Genomic DNA, 19,211 nt, shown 5'->3' with positions numbered 1-19,211 from the left:
TCCTGCTGTCTTAAAGAAGAAACTATAACTCTTCCTGTGAAATGAGATGATTTTTGCATTTAAGAGAACTATATTTTTCCTTAAGTCCTCAGTGTTATTAACATTACTTGTTTGCCCTACCCTAAAATTCTGGATTTCCTGAACATTTTGCAAGTTGGTCTCCATGGCTTCCACCTAATGGAAGGGTCATTAGACTCTACTAAGGACAGCCATAAAGAACCTTCAACCTTGTTTTTTCTAGTGTAATCTAAAGTCAATTTCTTAATAGTTTTTTAAATGAAATAAGAAACATCTATGCCCTGACAAATGATAAGAACCATACTTAAATTTAATGAAATGGAACAGAAGTATATCAAACAAGTTCTGTGTATATGGCACATGTGTGTATATTGAGTTGGAATGAACATAGGGACTCAAATACAAATAAACATGATTGATAATTTTCTTACCCCAACCCTTTCATTTTAATCACAGAAATTTTGATACATAATGCAACACATACCTAAGTTATGAAGCATAACAAATTTGGCACTCATTTACCCACCACTTGATTACTATAATAATACCAAAATCTGTGCCTCCAACTGTGAGTTCCTTCCCTATCCATTCCCATCCTTCTAATCCCCTACCAAATCAGCCCTCTCTTGATCCTATTTACTTTTTGTGTCTCATTCCCAGCCCATATTTCCAGAGCCTTGAAAATTTAATGAAACTCGCCAGCTTTGCATAGGTAATACATTCTCCCAATCCCTGGAATAAGGTGGCACATTTAAATAAAGAAAAGGGATGCCCCCTTCTCTCATATTTTCAAAGAGGGGCATAATCTCAGCAGTGCCCATATGCGTGTGGCAGAAGCTTCAGCACTGGGCTGAGGAGCAACTCATATCCTTGCATGAAGGCTATACAACAGGAAGGGCAAGTGCTAGCCCTGCCCCTTAGCCTTCTGGACAATTCCAGCACTGTCCAACAGAAATATAATGCAAACTACACATTAGTATTTAAATGAAATTTAAAATTCAGTTCCTCATTCAAACTAGCTACACTTCAACTGCTCGAGTCACATGTTGCCAGTGGCCCCCGTACGTGACATTGCATTCCAGATGCTTCTGTAGAAGATGTTAGTCATTTTCTTCATAAATATTATGACTTAGGCTTACAGACATGCCACACAGCTGCACAATACTTCATGGACCCCACTATCTTAAACGTTGAGGAGACACGGCTTTGGGAAAGTTCCCCAGTGTTCTCCTTACTTGCTGCAAGTAATAAATACTTCCTTCTCCTGATCTTTGTCTTGGTTGTGTCTTTTGACTTGACACCCACTAAAAGGAGAACACAGTTTGCAGGTGACAAATTTTGATGACTCTGGTGGGACCTCTCACCTAACCCCTTTGTGTTGCTCCAGCTCCCAAGAGGCAACGCAGCGGGCTGCAGCAGTTCACCTGGGCGAATTTGTCTGTTGCTGGGGGATCTAAGGGGAAGGGCATAGGGGAATCCCTCTTGGTGTCTGATTTTTCAGGTCTATGCACCTCAACTTGATGAATGGGCTCAGAAGCTGCTCTGGACTTCTTGATCTGGAGAGTCCCTTTGGAGAGGTGAGAGGTGTTTATCCCATAAATCAGCTTCAGGGTTCTGTCCCCATCTCAACGGGGGAGAAGAAATGACTCAAGAACTGCACAGTTAATCTGGTCTGGCCAGGTTGGCTCTGAGAGTCTGAGGCATTGCAAGACATTCCTCTCTTCTACAGTCTTAGAGGTCAGGTCAGAGTCTGAGGGACTGTGAGACACCCCCATGTTTCTCGAAGAGTCTAAGGGATTGTGAGACAAAGAAGTTGATTTGTGCCATTCTTTGGCCATTGAATAAAGCTTGTGTTGTTCCAGTCTCAGCACTGGTTTTGTTATTGGCTGTGCGAATCTGAGCCAAAAAGAACCTCCCTGGGGTCTTGCGGGGCTAGGGGCCTCGGCCTGAACTAGGACACTGGTGTGGCTCCAGGTGACCAATTTGGTAACAAATCCAGCCAGAGGGCTCTCTGACTCAAGGCCAACAGGAGGCCAGCCAAAAGAACAGGGTGATTTAGCCCTTGCCCTTGACCTCTGAGTCAACGAGCCCTACTGGAATAAGTCTGAGATCTGAAAACAGCCAAGCATCAGATCTGGGGGCACTCATCTGGAAAGACAAACCCTCCCAAATATCCTTGATTGGGATGCCTGTCATGGATCAGGGTAGTGTCCTGGGGATGCCCAACACAGGGTCACTGGCTTTACCTGGCCAGAAATGCCAGGTGAGTGAGGAGCTGGACAAACTCTGTTCTAGCAGAGGGCTAAGTGAGTGAGGAGCTGGGCTGGACAAAGTCCTCTGGAGGCCACCACACAGGAAGATCACCTCTTTGTTTAGTTTAAATTTCTTTAGTTTAAATTTCTGTCATTGGTTTGTGTCAAGTCTTCATCAGTGAATTTGGAAGGATCTTGGTTTTATGTGGTTTTGTTTGTGCAACTGCTCTCGTGAGTCTCTGCCACAATTGTGGGCACAGGTCAAGCACTGAAGACCCATCAGGGTGCTCACCACTTGGAGAGTCCCATGAAAGTATAAGTTGGTCATGGATCAGGGCAGACTGGCTCTAGTTTCCCTGCTGACCTGAAGCATGCATCCGTGCAACCAGGAACATGTAAATCATCCATAGTCACAATCCCTGAAGCACTCTCACCTTCAGGATATAATCAGGAGACCAAGAGCATGTCTTTAGTGTTAATCTGTCTCTCATCTTGATCAGTGAGCTTGGATCTGTGTATATGTCTCTTTCGGGTCCACCCCTCCCTGTCATTCCCCACCATTGGTCTCTGGGAGTCTCTCTCAGAGACAAGAACCCCTAAGAAATATGGTTCTAGGCTAAGCTCAGGAAATTCAGTTCTGGTTCCCCAGGAGATCTGAGGACCAACAAGTAGCTCAGAACCTTTGGGTCCTTGTCATTGAGTTGTCGAGAACTCAAACTGGGTCATCTGAGACTCGAGCTGAGTCACCTGGGGACAGGTAAATAGATCTTTGAGACTCCAAATCAGTCTCACCTTGAGATGTAAATGTTCGATGAGGGCTCTCAGAAACACTTATCTAGACCACCTGTAATTCCTGAGACTGAGAGGGAGAAGGGGAAAGAGAAGTTTTTAAAAAATTTAAACTTATTCCAGCCATTATAAACCAAAGTGTTTTATATTATAATAACTGGTTCATAACTAAGTTTAAAATGGGGCTAGGAGATCTCTGGTTCCATCTGTCTTTATATAAAAAATAACTTGTAGATGAGCTGTATTTAATTGGCCTAAAGAAAAGTAAGTGCTTACAAGTTAAATATTTCTAAATATAAAGAAAGCTGGCCAAAATAAATTTCGGGGTCATGTGATCTAGGACTAATCTTTTGTTTTTGTTTTTGTTTTTGTTTTGCCGTACGTGGGCCTTTCACTGTTGTGGCCTCTCCCATTGTGGAGCACAGGCTCCGGACGCACAGGCTCAGCAGCCATGGCTCACGGGCCCAGCCGCTCCACGGCATGTGGGATCTTCCCGAACTGGGGCACGAACCTGTGTCCCCTGCCTCGGCAGGTGGACTCTCAACCACTGCGCCACCAGGGAAGCCCTATGACTAATCTTTAATGAGAAAAACAAGCTTGTTTGTTGGTTTAGTTAATATAGACATGTCTTTAGAGTCATCAGTATTAAGAATAATACTTTCGTTATACTGAGAGTCAAATTTGCCAGCAAGGAAAAGAACTTGGTATAATGAAATCTTAAATAAATTAAATGTACATGAGATAAGAGGTGTCTTTAGTTGAACTTAAGAAAATTGCATTTTGGGAATGTTTATCTAAAATAGTCTCTCCTGATTTTGGCAACTTGAAAATTTAGTTTTGCTATATTAAATTAAATGATAGGAATTATTGACCATCCAGGTTATTTCAAATAAAATAAAACACTGGAACACTACTTGCTAAACAGGTCTAAGTTTATCTACTTTTGTCTTCTTATGAGGGGAAACTAAAGATGTTTGGGTTTCTTAAACACATGTAGCACAATGAGGCAAGAAATTCTGCTATGAGAAGACCTTCAAGATGGCAGAGGAATAAGACGTGGAGATCACCTTCCACCCCACAGATACATCAAAAATACATGTACACATGGAACAACTCCTACAGAACACCTACTGAACGCTGGCAGAAGACCTCAGACTTCCCCAAAGGCAAGAAAATCCCCACATGCCTGGGTAGGGCAAAAGACAAAAGAAAAAAAAGAGACAAAAGAAAAGGGATGGGACCTGTGCCTCTGAGAGGGAGCTGTGAAAGAAAAAACGTTCCCACACACTAGGAAGCCCCTTCACTGGTGGGGACGAGGGGTGGGCAGTGGGGAAGATTTGGAGCCATACTACAGAGGAGAGTGCAGCAACAGGGGTGCAGACAGCAAAGTGGAGAGATTCCCACACAGAGGATCACTGCCGACCAGCACTCATTAGCCTGAGATGTTTGTCTGCTCACCCACCGGGGTGGGTGGGGCCTGAGAGCTGAGGCTCGGGCTTTGGCAGTCAGACTCCAAGGAGAGGACGGGGGTTGGCTGCGTGAAAACAGCATGAAGGGGGCTAGTGCACCACAGCTAGCCTGGAGGGAGTCTGGGAAAAAGTCTGGACCTGCCGGAGAGGCAAGAGACCATTGTATTGGGGTGCGCAAGGTGAGGGGATTCCTACTCTGTGTGCCCACAGACGACAGAGCACTGCATAAGTGAGCTCCAGAGATGGGCATGAGCCGTAGCTATCAGCTCAGACCCCAGAGACAGGTATTGACTGCTACTGCTGTCACTGCTGCCACCAAGAGTCCTGTGTGCAAGTGCAGGTCACTACACACACCCCCAACACCCCCAGAGCCTGTGCAGCATGTCACTGCCAGGGCCCCATGATTCAGGGACAATTTCCCCAGGAGAACCCATGGCATGCCTCAGGCTGTTGCAATGTCATGCTGGCCTCTGCCACTACAGGCTTGCCCTGCATTCCAGTACCCCTCCCTCTCCCTGGCATGAATGAGCAAGAGAGCCCTAATCAGCCACTGCTTTAACACCCTCCTGTCAGGAACAGATGTCTGAGGGTGGCCTAAATTCAGAGGTGGGGTTAAAACTAAAGCTGAACCCCAGGAGCTGTGTGAACAAAGAAGAGAAAGGGAAATTTTTCCGTGCAGCCTCGGGAGCAGTGGATTAAATCCCCACAATCAACTTGATAAACCCTGCATCTGTGGAATACCGGAAGAGACAATGAATGTTTCCAAAATTGAGGTGTGGACGTTGGGAGCAACTGTAGACTTGGGGTTTGCATTATGTGTCTGATTTTTTATCTTAGTTTAGTTTTTAGTGCTTGCTATAATTGGTGGATTTGTTTAGTGGTTTGGTTGCTCTCTTCCTTTTTTAAAAAAAATATATATTTTTCCCTTTTTTCTCTTCTTCTGAGTGTGTGTGTGTATGTTTCTTTGTGTGATGTCTGTTTTGGTTTGTTTTACCATTTGTCCTAGGGTTCTGTCTGTTCGTTTTTTGATGTTGTTTGATTGTTTTCTTTTTATGAGTGTGTGTGTGTTTGTGTGTGTTTCTTTGAGTGATTTTGTCTGTTTAGTTTTGCTTTTACCATTTGCTTGGGGTTCTATCTGTTCAGGTTTTTTTTTTCTTCCTTTTCTTCTGAGCCGTGTGGCTGGCAGGGTCTTGGTGCTCCAGCCGGGTGTTGAGCCTGAGCCTCCAAGGTGAGAGAGCCAAGTCCAGGACATTGGACCACCAGAGACCTCCCAGATCTATGTAATATCACTTGGTGAGAGCTCTCCCAGAGATCTCCATCTCAACACAAAGACCCAGCTCTACCCAATGGCCAGCAATCTCCAATGCTGGATGCCCCATGCCAAACAACGAGCAAGACAGGAACACAACCCCACCCAGCAGAGAGGCAGCCTAAAGTCATATTAAGTTCACAGACACCCCAAAACACACTACCAGACGTGGCCCTTCCCACCAGAAGGACAAGATCCAGCCTCACGTACAGGCACCAGTCCCCTCCACCAGGAAGCCTACACAAGCCACTGAACCAATCTCACCCACTGTGGGCGGACACCCAAATTAACGGGAGCTACGAACTGCAGCCTGTGAAAAGGAAAACCCAAACACAGTAAGTTAAACAAAATGAGAAGACAGAGAAATATGCAGCAGATAAGGAGCAAGATAAAAAGCCACCAAACCAAAAAAATGAAGAAGGAATAGGCAGCCTACCTGAAAAAGAATTCAGAGTAATGATAGTAAAGATGATCCAAAATCTTGGAAATAGAATGGAGAAAATACAAGAAACGTTTAACAAGGACCTAGAAGAACTAAAGAGCAAAAAACAATGAGGAACAGCACAAGAAATGAAATTAAAAACACTCTAGAAGGAATCAATAGCAGAATAACTGAGGCAGAGAAACAGATAAGTGACCTGGAAGATAGAATAGTGGAAATAACTGCTGCAGAGCAGAATAAAGAAAAAAGAATGAAAATAATTGAGGACAGTCTCAGAGACCTCTGAGACAACATTAAATGGACCAATATTCGGATTATAGGGGTCCCACAGGAAGAAGAGAAAAAGAAAGTGTCTGAGAAAATATTTGAAGAGATTAGAGTCGAAAACTTCCTTAACATGGGAAAGGAAATAGTCAATCAAGGCCAGGAAGCACAGGATTAATCCAAGGAGAAACATATCAAGACACATATTAATCAAATTATCAACAATTAATTGCAAAGAAAAAATATTAAAAGCACAAGGGAAAAGCAACAAATAACATACAAGGGAATCCCCATAAGGTTAACACTTGATATTTCAAAAACTCTGAAGGATCTTTGCAGAAAGATCAAAGCTGATCTTTGCAAAAACTCTGCAAGCCAGAAGCGGGTGGCAGGACATATTTAAAGTGATTAGAGGGAAAAACTTACAACCAAGATTCCTCCACGAGCAAGGATCTCATTCAGCTTGGATGGAGAAATTAAAACCTTTACAAACAAGCAAAGGTTGAGAGAATTCAGCACCACCAAACCAGCATAACAACAAATGCTAAAGAAACTTCTCTAGGCAGAAAACACAACAGAGGGAAAAGACCTACAAAAAAACTGAACACAGCTAAGAAAATGGTAATAGGAACATACATATCGAAAATTACCTTAAATGTGAATGAATTTAATGCTCTGCCCAAAAGACACAGACTGGCTGAATGGGTATAGAAACCAGACCCATATATATGCTGTCTATGAGAGAGCCACTTCAGACCTAGGGACACATACAGACTGAAAGTGAAGGGATGGAAAAAGATATTCCATGCAAATGGAAGTCAAAAGAAAGGGGAAGTAGCAATACTCATATCAGACAAAATAGACTTTAAAATAAAGAGTATTACAAGAGACAAAGAATGACAGTACATAATGATCAAGGAATCAATCCAAGAAGAAGATATAACAATTGTAAATATTTATGCACCCAACATAGGAGCACCACAATACATAAGAAAAATGCTAACAGCCATAAGAGGGGAAATTGACAGTAACACAATCATAGTAGGGGAATTTAACACCCCACTTTTACCAATGGACAGATCATCCAAAATGAAAATAAATAAGGAAACACAAGCTTTAAATGACACATTAGACCAGATGGACTTAATTGATATTTATAGGACACTCCATCCAAAAACAACAGAATACACTTCTCAAGTGCACATGGAACACTCTGCAGGATAGATCATATCTTGGGTCACAAATCAAGCCTTGGTAAATTTAAGAAAATTGAAATCATACCAAGCATGTTTTCCGACCACAATGCAATGAGACTAGATATCAATTACAGGAAAAAAAAACTATAAAAAATATAAACACATGGAGGCTCAACAGTACACTACTAAGTAAGCAAGAGATAGCTGAAGAAATCAAAGAGGAAATCAAAAATACCTAGAAACAAATGGCAATGAAAATACGATGACCCAAAACCTATAGGATGCAGCAAAAGCAGTTCTAAGAGAGAAGTTCATAGCAATACGATCCTACCTCAAGAAACAAGAAACATCTCAAACAACCTAAAGTTACACCTACAGTAATTAGAGAAAAAAGAAAAAAAACCCAGGGAGAGCAGAAGGAAAGAAATCATAAAGATTAGATCAGAAATAAATGAAAAAGAAATGAAGGAAACAACAGCAAAGATCAATAAAGCTGGTTCTTTGCGAAGATAAACAAAATTGAAAAACCTTTAGTGAGACTCATCAAAAAGAGGGGGAAGAAGACTCAAATCAACAGAATTAGAAATGAAAAAGGAGAAGTAACAGCTGACACTGCACAAATACAAAGGATCATGAGAGATTACTACAAGCAACTATATGCCAATAAAATGGACAACCTGGAAGAAATGGACAAATTCTTAGAAAATTACAATCTTCCAACTGAACCAGGAAGAAATAGAAAACATGAACAGACCAATCACAAGCACTGAAATTGAAACTGTGATTAAAAATCTTCCAACAAACAAAAGCCCAGGACCAGATGGCTTCACAGGTGAATTCTATCAAATATTTAGAGAAGCTCTAACACCTATCCTTCTCAAACTCTTCCAAAATATGGCAGAGGGAGGAATACTCCCAAATGCATTCTACGTGGCCACCATCACCCTGATACCAAAACCGGACAAAGATTTCACAAAAAAAGAAAACTACAGGCCAATATCACTGATGAACATAGGTGCAAAAAGCCTCACGAAAATACTAGCAAACAGAATCCAGCAGCACATTAAAAGGATCATACACCATGATCAAATGGGGTTTATCCCAGGAATGCAAGGATTCTTCAATATATGCAAAACAAACAATGTGATACAACATATTATCAAATTGAAGGATAAAAAAGCATACGATAATCTCAACAGATGCAGAAAAAGCTTGTGACAAAATACAACACCTATTTATGATAAAAATTCTCCAGAAAGTGGGCATAGAGGGAACCTACCTCAACATAATAAAGGCCATAAATGACAAACCCACAGCTAGCATCATTCTCAATGGTGAAAAACGGAAACCATTTCCTCTAAGATCAGGAACAGGACAAGGTTGCCCACTCTCACCATTATTACTCAACATAGTTTTGGAAGTTTTAGCCACAGCAATCAGAGAATAAAAAGAAATAAAAGGAATCTAAATCAAAAAGAAGTAAAGCTGTCACTGTTTGCAGATGACATGATACTATACATAGGGAATCTGAAAGATGCTACCAGAGAACTACTAGAGCTAATCAATGAATTTGGTAAAGTAGCAGGATACAAAATTAATGCAGAGAAATCTATTGCATTCTTATACACTAATGATGAAAAATATGAAAGAGAAGTTAAGGAAACACTCCCATTTACCATTGCAACAGAAAGAATAAAATATCTAGGAATAAACTTACCTAAGGAAACAAAAGACTTGTATGCAGAAAACTATAAGACACTGATGGAAGAAATTAAAGATGATAGAAACAGATGGAGAGATATACCATGTTCTTGGATTGGAAGAATCAACATTGCGAAAATGACTATACTACCCAAACAATCTACAGATTCAATGCAATCCTTATCAAACTACCAATGGCATTTTTCACAATTTGTATGGAAACACAAAAGATCTTGAAGAGCCAAAACAACTTTCAGAAAGAAAACTGGAGCTGGAAGAATCAAGCTCCCTGACTTCAGAGTATACTACAAAGCTACAGTATGCAAGACAGTATGGTATTGGCACAAAAACAGAAATATAGATCAATAGAACAGGATAGACAGCCCAGAGATAAACCCTCGCACCTATGGTCACCTTATCTTTGATAAAGGAAGCAAGAATATACAATGGAAAAAAGACAGCCTCTTCAATAAGTGGTGCTGGGAAAACTGGACAGCTACATGTTAAAGAATAAAATTAGAACACTTCCTTACACCATACACAAAAATAAACTCAAGAGGGATTAAAGATCTAAAGGTAAGGAGAGACAGAATAAAACTCTTAAGAGGAAAACATAGGCAGAACACTCTATGACATAAATCACAGAAAGATCCTTTTTGACCCACCTCCTAGAGAAATGGAAATAAAAATTAGCAAATGGGACTTAATGAAATGTAAATGTTTTGCACAGTAAAGGAAACCATAAACAAGACTAAAAGACAACACTCAGAATGGGAGAAAATATTTCCAACAAAGCAACTGACAAAGGAATAATCTCCAAAATATACAAGCAGCTAATGCAGGTCATTATACAAAAAACAAAGAACCCAATCAAAAAATGGTCAGAAGACCTAAATAGACATTTCTCCAAAGAAGATATACAGACTGCCAACAAACACATGAAAGAATGCTCAACATCATTAATCATTAGAGAAATGCAAAACAAAACTACAATGAGATATCATCTCACACCAGTCAGAATGGCCATCATCAAAAAATGTGGAAACAATAAATGCTGCAGAGGGTGTGGAGAAAAGGGAACACTCTTGCACTGCTGGTGGGAATGTGAATTGGTACAACCTCTATGGAAAACAGTATGGAGATTCCATAAAAAACTACAAATAGAACTACCATATGACACAGCAATCCCACTACTGGGCATATACCCTAAGAAAACCATAATTCAAAAAGAGTCATATACCGAAATGTTCATTGCAGCTCTATTTACAATAGCCCGGAGGTGGAAACAACCTAAGTGCCCATCATTAGATGAATGGATAAAGAAGATGTGGCACATATATCCAATGGAATATTACTCTGCCATAAAAAGAAACGAAATTGAGCTATTTGTAATGAGGTGGATAGACCTAGAGTCTGTCATACAGAGTGAAGTAAGTCAGAAAGAGAAAGACAAATACCGTATGCTAACACATATATATGGAATTTAAGAAAAAAAAAATTTCATGAAGAACCTAGGGGTAAGACAGGAATAAAGACACAGACCTACCGGAGAACAGGCTTGAGGATACGGGGAGGGGGAAGGGTGAGCCATGACAAAGCGAGAGAGAGGCATGGACATATATACACTACCAAACGTAAGGTAGATAGCTAGTGGGAAGCAGCCACATAGCACAGGGATATCAGTTTGGTGCTCTGTGACCGCCTGGAGGGGTGGGATAGGGAGGGTGGGAGGAAGGGAGATGCAAGAGAGTAGAGATATGGAAACATATGTATATGTATAACTGATTCACTATGTCATAAAGCAGAAAATAACACACCATTGTAAAGCAATTATACCTCAATAAAAATGTTAAAAAAAAAAAACTGTGATTAAAAATCTTCTAACAAACAAAAGCCTGGGACCAGATGGCTTCACAGGCAAATTCTATCAAACATTTAGAGGAGAGCTAACACCTATTCTTCTCAAACTCTTCCAAAATATAGCAGAGGGAGGAACACTCCCAAACTCATTCTACGAGGCCACCATCACCCTGATACCAAAACAGGACAAGGATGTCACAAAGAAAGAAAACTACAGGCCAATATCACTGATGAACATAGGTGCAAAAATCCTCAACAAAATACTAGCAAACAGAATCCAATAGCACATTAAATGGATCATACACCATGATCAAGTGGGGTTTATTCCAGTAATGCTAGGATTCTTCAATATACGCAAATCAATCAATGTGATAAACCATATTAACTAATTGAAGGAGAAAAACCATATGATCATCTCAATAGATACAGAGAAAGCTTTTGACAAAATTCAACACGGATTTATGAAAAAAATCCTGCAGAAAGTAGGCATACAGGGAACTTTCCTCAACATAATAAAGGCCATATATGACAAACTCAGAGCCAACATTGTCCTCAATGGTGAAAAACTGAAAGCATTTCCACTAAGATCAGAAAAAAGACAAGGTTGCCCACTCTCAACACTCTTATTCAACATAGTTTTGGAAGTTTTAGACACAGCAATCAGAGAAGAAAAGGAAATAAAGGAATCCAAATCGGAAAAGAAGAAGTAAAGCTGTCATTGTTTGCAGATGACATGATACTATACATAGAGAATCTGAAAGATGCTATCAGAAAACTACTAGAACTAATCAATGAATTTGGTAAAGTAGCAGGATACAAAATTAATGCACAGAAATCTCTGGCATTCTTATACACTAATGATGAAAATTCTGAAAGTGAAATCAAGAAAACACTCCCATTTACCATTGCAACAAAAAGAATAAAATATCTAGAAATAAACCTACCTAAGGAGGCAAAAGACCTGTAGGCAGAAAATTATAAGACACTGATGTAAGAAATCAAAGATGATACAAATAGATGGAGAGATATACCATGTTCTTGGATTGGAAGAATCAACATTATGAAAATGACTCTACTACCCAAAGCAATCTACATATTCAGGGCAATCCCTATCAAACTACCACTGGCATTTTTCACAAAACTAGAACAAAAAATTTCAAAATTTGTATGGAAACACAAAAGACCCCAAATAGCCAAAGCAATCTTGAGAACAAAAAATGGAGCTGGAGGCATCAGGCTCCCTGACTTCAGACTATACTACAAAGCTACAGTAGTCAAGACAGTATGGTACTGGCACAAAAACAGAAATATAGATCAATGGAACAGGATAGAAAGCCCAGAGATAAACCCATGCACATATCATCACCTTATGTTTGATAAAGGAGGCAGGAATGTGCAGTGGAGAAAAGACAGCCTCTTCCATAAGTGGTGCTGGGAAAACTGGACAGCTACATGTAAAAGTATGAGATTAGATCACTCCCTGACACCATACACAAAAATGAACTCAAAATGGATTAAAGACCTAAATGTAAGGCCAGAAACTATCAAACTCTTAAAGGAAAACATAGGCAGAACACTCTATGATATAAATCACAGCAAGGTCCTTTTTGACCCACCTCGTAGAGAAATGGAAATAAAAACAAAACAAATGGGACCTAATGAAACTGCAAAGCTTTTGCACAGCAAAGGAAGCCATAAATAATACCAAAAGACAACCTTCAGAATGGGAGAAAATATTTGCAAATGAAGCAACTGACAAAGGATTAATCTCCGAATTTTATAAGCAGCTCATGCAGCTCAATAACAAAACAAACAAACAACACAATCCAAAAGTGGGCAGAAGACCTAAATAGACATTTCTCCAAAGAAGGTATACAGACTGCCAACAAACACATTAAAGAATGTTCAACATCATTAATCATTAGAGAAATACAAATCAAAACTATGAGATATCATCTCACACCAGTCAGAATGGCCATCATCAAAAAATCTAGAAACAATAATTGCTGGAGAGGGTGTGGAGACAAAGGAACACTCTTGCACTGCTGGTTGGAATGTGAATTGGTACAGCCACTATGGAGAACAGTATGGAGGTTCCTTAAAAAACTACAAATAGTACTACCATATGACCCAGCAATTCCAGTACTGGGCATATACCCTGAGAAAACAATAATTCAAAAAGAGTCATGTACCAAAACGTTCATTGCAGCTCTGTTTACAATAGCCCAGAGATGGAAACAACCTAAGTGTCCATCATCAGATGAATGGATAAAGAAAATGTGGCACATATATACAATGGTATATTACTCAGCCATGAAAAGAAACAAAATTGAGCTATTTGTAATGAGGTGGATGGACCTAGAGTTTGTCATACAGAGTGAAGTAAGTCAGAAAGAGAAAGACAAATACCATATTCTGACACATATATATGGAATTTACGAAAAAAAAAATGTCATGAAGCACCTAGGGGTAAGACAGGAATAAAGACACAGACCTAGTAGAGAATGGACTTGAGGATATGGGGAGGGGGAAGGGTAAGTTGTGACAAGGCGAGAGAGTGGCATGGACACATAAACACTACCAAATGTAAAATAGATAGCTAGTAGGAAGCAGCTGCATAGCACAGGGAGATCAGTTAGGTGCTTTGTGACCACCTAGAGGGGTGGGATAGGGAGGGTGGGAGGGAGGGAGATGCAAGAGGGAAGAGATATGGGAACATATGTATATGTATAACTGATTCACTTTGTTATAATTCAGAAACTAACACACCATTGTACAGCAATTATACTCCAATAAAGATGTAAAAAAAAAATGTGTGATCAAGATGGCAGAGCTCACTTCGCCCCGTGAACACGTCAAAAATACATCTATATGTGGAACAATTCCCACTGTAAATTAAATAGGAACTGGCAGATGGAGTCTGTTACAACCAAAGATACACACAAATCACATAGGAAGGGAGGAGAAATGATTGAGCCAGGACCTGTGCCCCTGGGAGGGGACTCAGAGGAAAAGGGAGATTGCACAGGTCGGTAACCACCCTGTGGAGTGAGTGGGTTTAGCCACACACTGGGCGTGTCAGCCCTGGGATTTCTACACAGAGGAAACAAGTCTTATTTGCTGGTGGAGGTCCAGTGCAAAAATTAGAAGAGCTGGGAGAAGCAGGTGCTGGTAAGCTCCTGAGGAGCGCATGCTCTGGCCTCACTTACTCCACAAAACAGCATGGCACTGGATCTAGCGTGGCCAGGACCAGGAAAAAGACTTGACCTTGAGACACGTAGGCAACCTGGTCCCAGGGTGGAGCACAGAAGTGGCAGCAGTGGCTATTGCTGGTGCTTGCTCAAGCAGTATCCCAAAAGTTTCCCAGATTCTGATGGGGGATGCTCTACAACAGCTAACCTCCAACACACACCAAGAGTCCACATAAATCTCTGCTAGCCCAGTGGAGTGGCTCCACAAATGCCGGGGGGTTGGGTAGTGGCAGAGGCAGGGGGAAGTGATTGGCCATGAGAGAAAAATGGGGCTTGAACCTGAGTCTGCATCTGAGTGTAGCTGCAGATGCTATACAGGCAGTGAATTAGACCTCTGTCAATGTACAGCCACACTTGTTTCAGCACCCCACTTCACTGGGGCAAAGGTCCTGGTGCAGGGAAGAGGGAAAAAAACACACTTAAAGGGAATAGAGCCAGCTTGAGCTCGACTGTAAGGGCTTCTGCTCTGGCAATTTGAAAGCAGACCACACCCGTGACAGGCCAGTGATGGCTACTGAACAGAGAGCAAGTCCTGCCTCAGATCTGGTGCCAGCTCTAGCCCCTCCATCTCCAGCACCACCCCCTACCAAGGTGATAGCTACCAGCACATCCACATCAAATCCAGCTCTCCCATCAAAGGCAGGCACACACAGTGTGCAAAAGTATGCTCCCACATAAAAACAGCCATTTAAAAACTGCAACAGATAACTGTTTCACCTAAATCCATAGAGGCAGAGAAAAGTTAAGCTAAATAAAAAGAGGAACTACTCTCAATTGGAAAAGCAAAAGAAAACCCCTGGAAAAATAATGAAACAGAAATAAACAATTTACCAGAAAGAATTTAAAACACAGTTAATAAAAAATTAACTGAATAAAGAAAAAGAACTGATCTCAACACTGAACATTAAAATATAAAAAAGACCCAATCTGAAATAAATAACTCAATAGCTGAAATAAAAAACACACTAGAAGAAACGAATACCAGACTAGGTGATACAGAGAATGTATATATGACCTGGAAGATAGAATAATGGAAATCACTGAATCAGACAGTAGAAAGAAAAACAAATTTATAAAATGAATGCAGGGCTTTCCTGGTGGCACAGTGGTCAAGAATCTGCCTGCCAATGCAGGGGACATGGGTTTAAGCCCTGGCCCTGGAAGATCCCACATGCCATGGAGCAATTTATCCTGTGCACCACAACTACTGAGCCTGCACTCTAGAGCCCACGAGCCACAACTACTGAAGCTTGTGCATTTAGAGCCCATGCACCTCAACCAGAAAAGCCACTGCAATGAGAAGCCTGTGCACCACAACGAAGAGTAGCCCCTGCTTGCCACAACTAGAGAAAGCTTGTGCGCAGCAACAAAGACCCAACACAGCCAAAAATAAATATAAATAAAATAAATAAATTCATTAAAAATGAATGCAATTTAAGAGATCTCTGGTATAACATTAAACATTCCAACATTCACATTATAGGAGAACAGAGAGAGAAGAGGAGCCAAAAGGTGTTTGAGAAATTATGGCTGAAAACTTCCTAAACCTGAAGAAGGAAACAGATATTTAGGTACAGGAAGCACAGAGGGTCCCAAACAAGATGAACCCAGACAGACCCACACCAAGACATATAATAATTAAAATGGCAAAATTTAAAGATAAAGAGTATTATAAAGGCAGCAAGAGAACAATAGTCATATACAAGAGAATCCCCTAAGGCTATCAGCTGATTCTCTGCAGAAAATTTCCAGGCCCGAATAGCATGGCATGATATATTACAAGTGCTGAAAGGGAAAAACCTGTAACCTAGAATACTCTATCCAGTAAGATTATCATTTAAAATAGAAGGAGAAATAAAAAACTTCTTAGACAAGCAAAACCTAAAAGAACAGCAATAGTAAACCTATCCTAAAATCCCTGGTGGTCCAGTAGGTAAGACTCCACGCTTCCAATGCAGGGGGACCAGGTTTGATCCCTGGTCAGAAAACTAGATCCTGCATGCCTGCCACAACTAAGAGTCCGCATGCCACAACTAAGAGTCTGCATGTTACAACTAAGAAGTCTGCATGCCTCAACTAAGAAGTCCGCACGCTGTAACTAAGAGTCCACATTCCACAACTAAAAGATCCCGCATGCTGCAACTAAAGATCCCACATGCTTCAAGGAAGATCCTGTGTGCTGCAACTAAGACCCAGGTCAGCCTAAATAAATATATAAATAAATATATATATATATTTTTTGCGGTACGCAGGCCTCTCACTGTTCAGACATGGCTCACGGCCCTAGCCGCTCCGTGGCATGTGGGGTCTTTTCGGACCAGGGCATAAACCCATGTCCCCTGCGTCAGCAGGTGGACTCTCAACCACTGCACCAACAGGGAAGCCCAATAAATGATTTTTTAAAAAAGAAATGTTGAAGGGTCTTCTCTAAAGGAAAAGGAACAAGAATCTATAGGAAAGGGAAACTCACAATAGGGAAGGCAAATATACAAAATGATTGAAAATCACTTAAATGAGCCAGCACATAGATTAAAAAACAATCAAAAAAGTTTCAGAGAAGTGATTATAACTATAATTAACAGAAAAAGGATAAACATGAAGATGTAAAATAGGATATCAAAATATAAAATGTAGGGGAGGAGAGTAAAAAGTGTAGATCTTTTAGAAGATTTGATGTGTTTGAACTTATATGACTATCAGTTTAAAACAGGTAGATATAGTTATGGGTCAACATACTTGAAAACCAGGGTAACAACTAATCAAAAACATACAATAGATTCACAAAAATCAAAAAGAAAGGAACTCAAGCATAATAAAAAAAGAAACTATCAAACCACAAAAGGAAAAACAAAAAGAAGAAATGATCAAAGAAGAACTACAAAATCAAATGGAAAACAAGATTTAAAATGACTAAAAGTATATACTTATCAATAATTACTTTAAATTTCAATGGATTGGAGGAGCTTCAAGATGGCAGAAGAGTAAGACGTGGAGATCACCTTCCTCTCCACAAATACATCAGAAATACATCTACATGTAGAACAGCTCCTATAGAACACCTACTGAATGCTGGCAGAGGACCTCAGACCTCCCAAAAGGCAAGAAACTCCCCATATACCTGGGTAGGGAAAAAGAAAAAAGAAAAAACAGAGACAAAAGAATAGGCATGGGACCTGCACCACTGGGAGGGAGCTGTGGAGGAGGAAAGGTTTCCACACACTAGGAAGCCCCTTCACAGGCAGAGACTGTGGGTGGCAGAGGCGGGGAGCTTCAGAGCCACGGACCAGAGTGCAGCAACAGGGGAGCAAAGGGCAAAGCAGAGAGATTCCCGCACAAAGGAATGCTGCCGACCAGCACTCACCAGCCCGAGAGGCTTGTCTGCTCACCAGCCGTGGCGGGCGAGGGCTGAGAGCTGCGATTAGGGCTTTGGAGGTTGGATTCCAGGGAGAGGACTGGGGTTGGCTGCGTGAACACAGCCTGAAGGGATTAGTGTGCCACAGCTAGCCGGGAGGGAGTACAGGAAAAAGTCTGGACCTGCCGAAGAGGCAAAAGACTTTTTCTTCCTTATTTGTTTCCTGGTGCTCGAGGAGAGGGGATTAAGAGTACCACTTAAAGGAGCTCCAGAAACGGGCAAGAGCCGCTGCTATCAGCGCAAACCACAGAGATGGGCATGGGATGCTAAGGCTGCTGCTGCCGCCACCAAGAAGCCTGTGTGCAAACACAGGTCACTCTCCACACCTCCCCTCCTGGGAGCCTGTGCAGCCCGTCACTGCCAGGGTCCTGTGATCCAGGGACAGCTTCCCTGGGAGAACACACGGCGCACCTCAGGCTGTTGCAACGTCACGATGGCCTCTGCAACCGCAGGCTCGCACCGCACTCCATACCCTTCCCTTGCCCAGGCCTGAGTGAGCCAGAGCCCCCGAATCAGCTGCTTCTTTAACCCCGTCCTGTCTGAGCGAAGAACAGATGCCCTCAGGCGACCTACAGGCAGAGGTGGGTCCAAAAAAAGCTGAACCCTGGGAGCTGTGCGAACAAAGAAGAGAAAGGAAAATTACTCCCAGCAGCCTCAGGAGCAGCAGATTAAATCTCCACAATCAACTTGATGTACCCTGCATCTGTGGAATACCTGTATAGACAACGAATCATCCCAATATGAGGAGGTGGACTTTGGGAGCAAAGAGAAAATATTTTTTCCCCTTTTTCTCTTTTTGTGAGTGTGTATGTGTAAGCTTCTGTGTGTGACTTTGTCTGTATAGCTTTGCTTTTACCAGTTGTCCTAGGGTTCGGACCATCAAGGTTTTTTGGTTTGTTTTGTTTTACCTTTAAAAAGTTTTTTCTTAATAATTATTTTTAAATTTTTATTTTAATAACTTTATTTTATATTATTTTTTCTTCTTTTTTTCTTTCTTTCTATTTTTTCTCCCTTTCATTCTGAGCTGTGTGGATGAAAGCCTCTTGGTGCTCCAGCTAGGCATCAGGGCTGTGCCTCTGAGGTGGGAGAACCAACTTCAGGACACTGGCCCACAAGAGACCTCCCAGCTCCATGTAATATCAAATGGTGAAAATCTCCCAGAGATCTCCATCAGAACGCCAAGACCCAGATTCACTCAATGACCAGGAAGCTACAGTGCTGGACACCCTATGCCAAACAACTAGCAAG

General features: G+C 41.3%; 1 protein-coding gene across 1 annotated transcript in view; it reads right to left on the bottom strand.

The window, feature by feature from the left end:
- NEK10 (NIMA related kinase 10) overlaps positions 1–19,211 on the bottom strand; it is a 299,100-nt gene that overhangs the window by 68,530 nt on the left and 211,359 nt on the right. The gene's annotated exons all lie outside the window — the stretch shown is intronic.

Source organism: Lipotes vexillifer, unplaced genomic scaffold (genome assembly GCF_000442215.2).
Source record: "Lipotes vexillifer unplaced genomic scaffold, Lipotes_vexillifer_v1.1 scaffold612, whole genome shotgun sequence".
NCBI classification, from domain to species: domain Eukaryota; kingdom Metazoa; phylum Chordata; class Mammalia; order Artiodactyla; family Lipotidae; genus Lipotes; species Lipotes vexillifer.
Note: the sequence above shows the minus strand (reverse complement) of the source record. Positions and strands in the feature narration are given on the sequence as shown.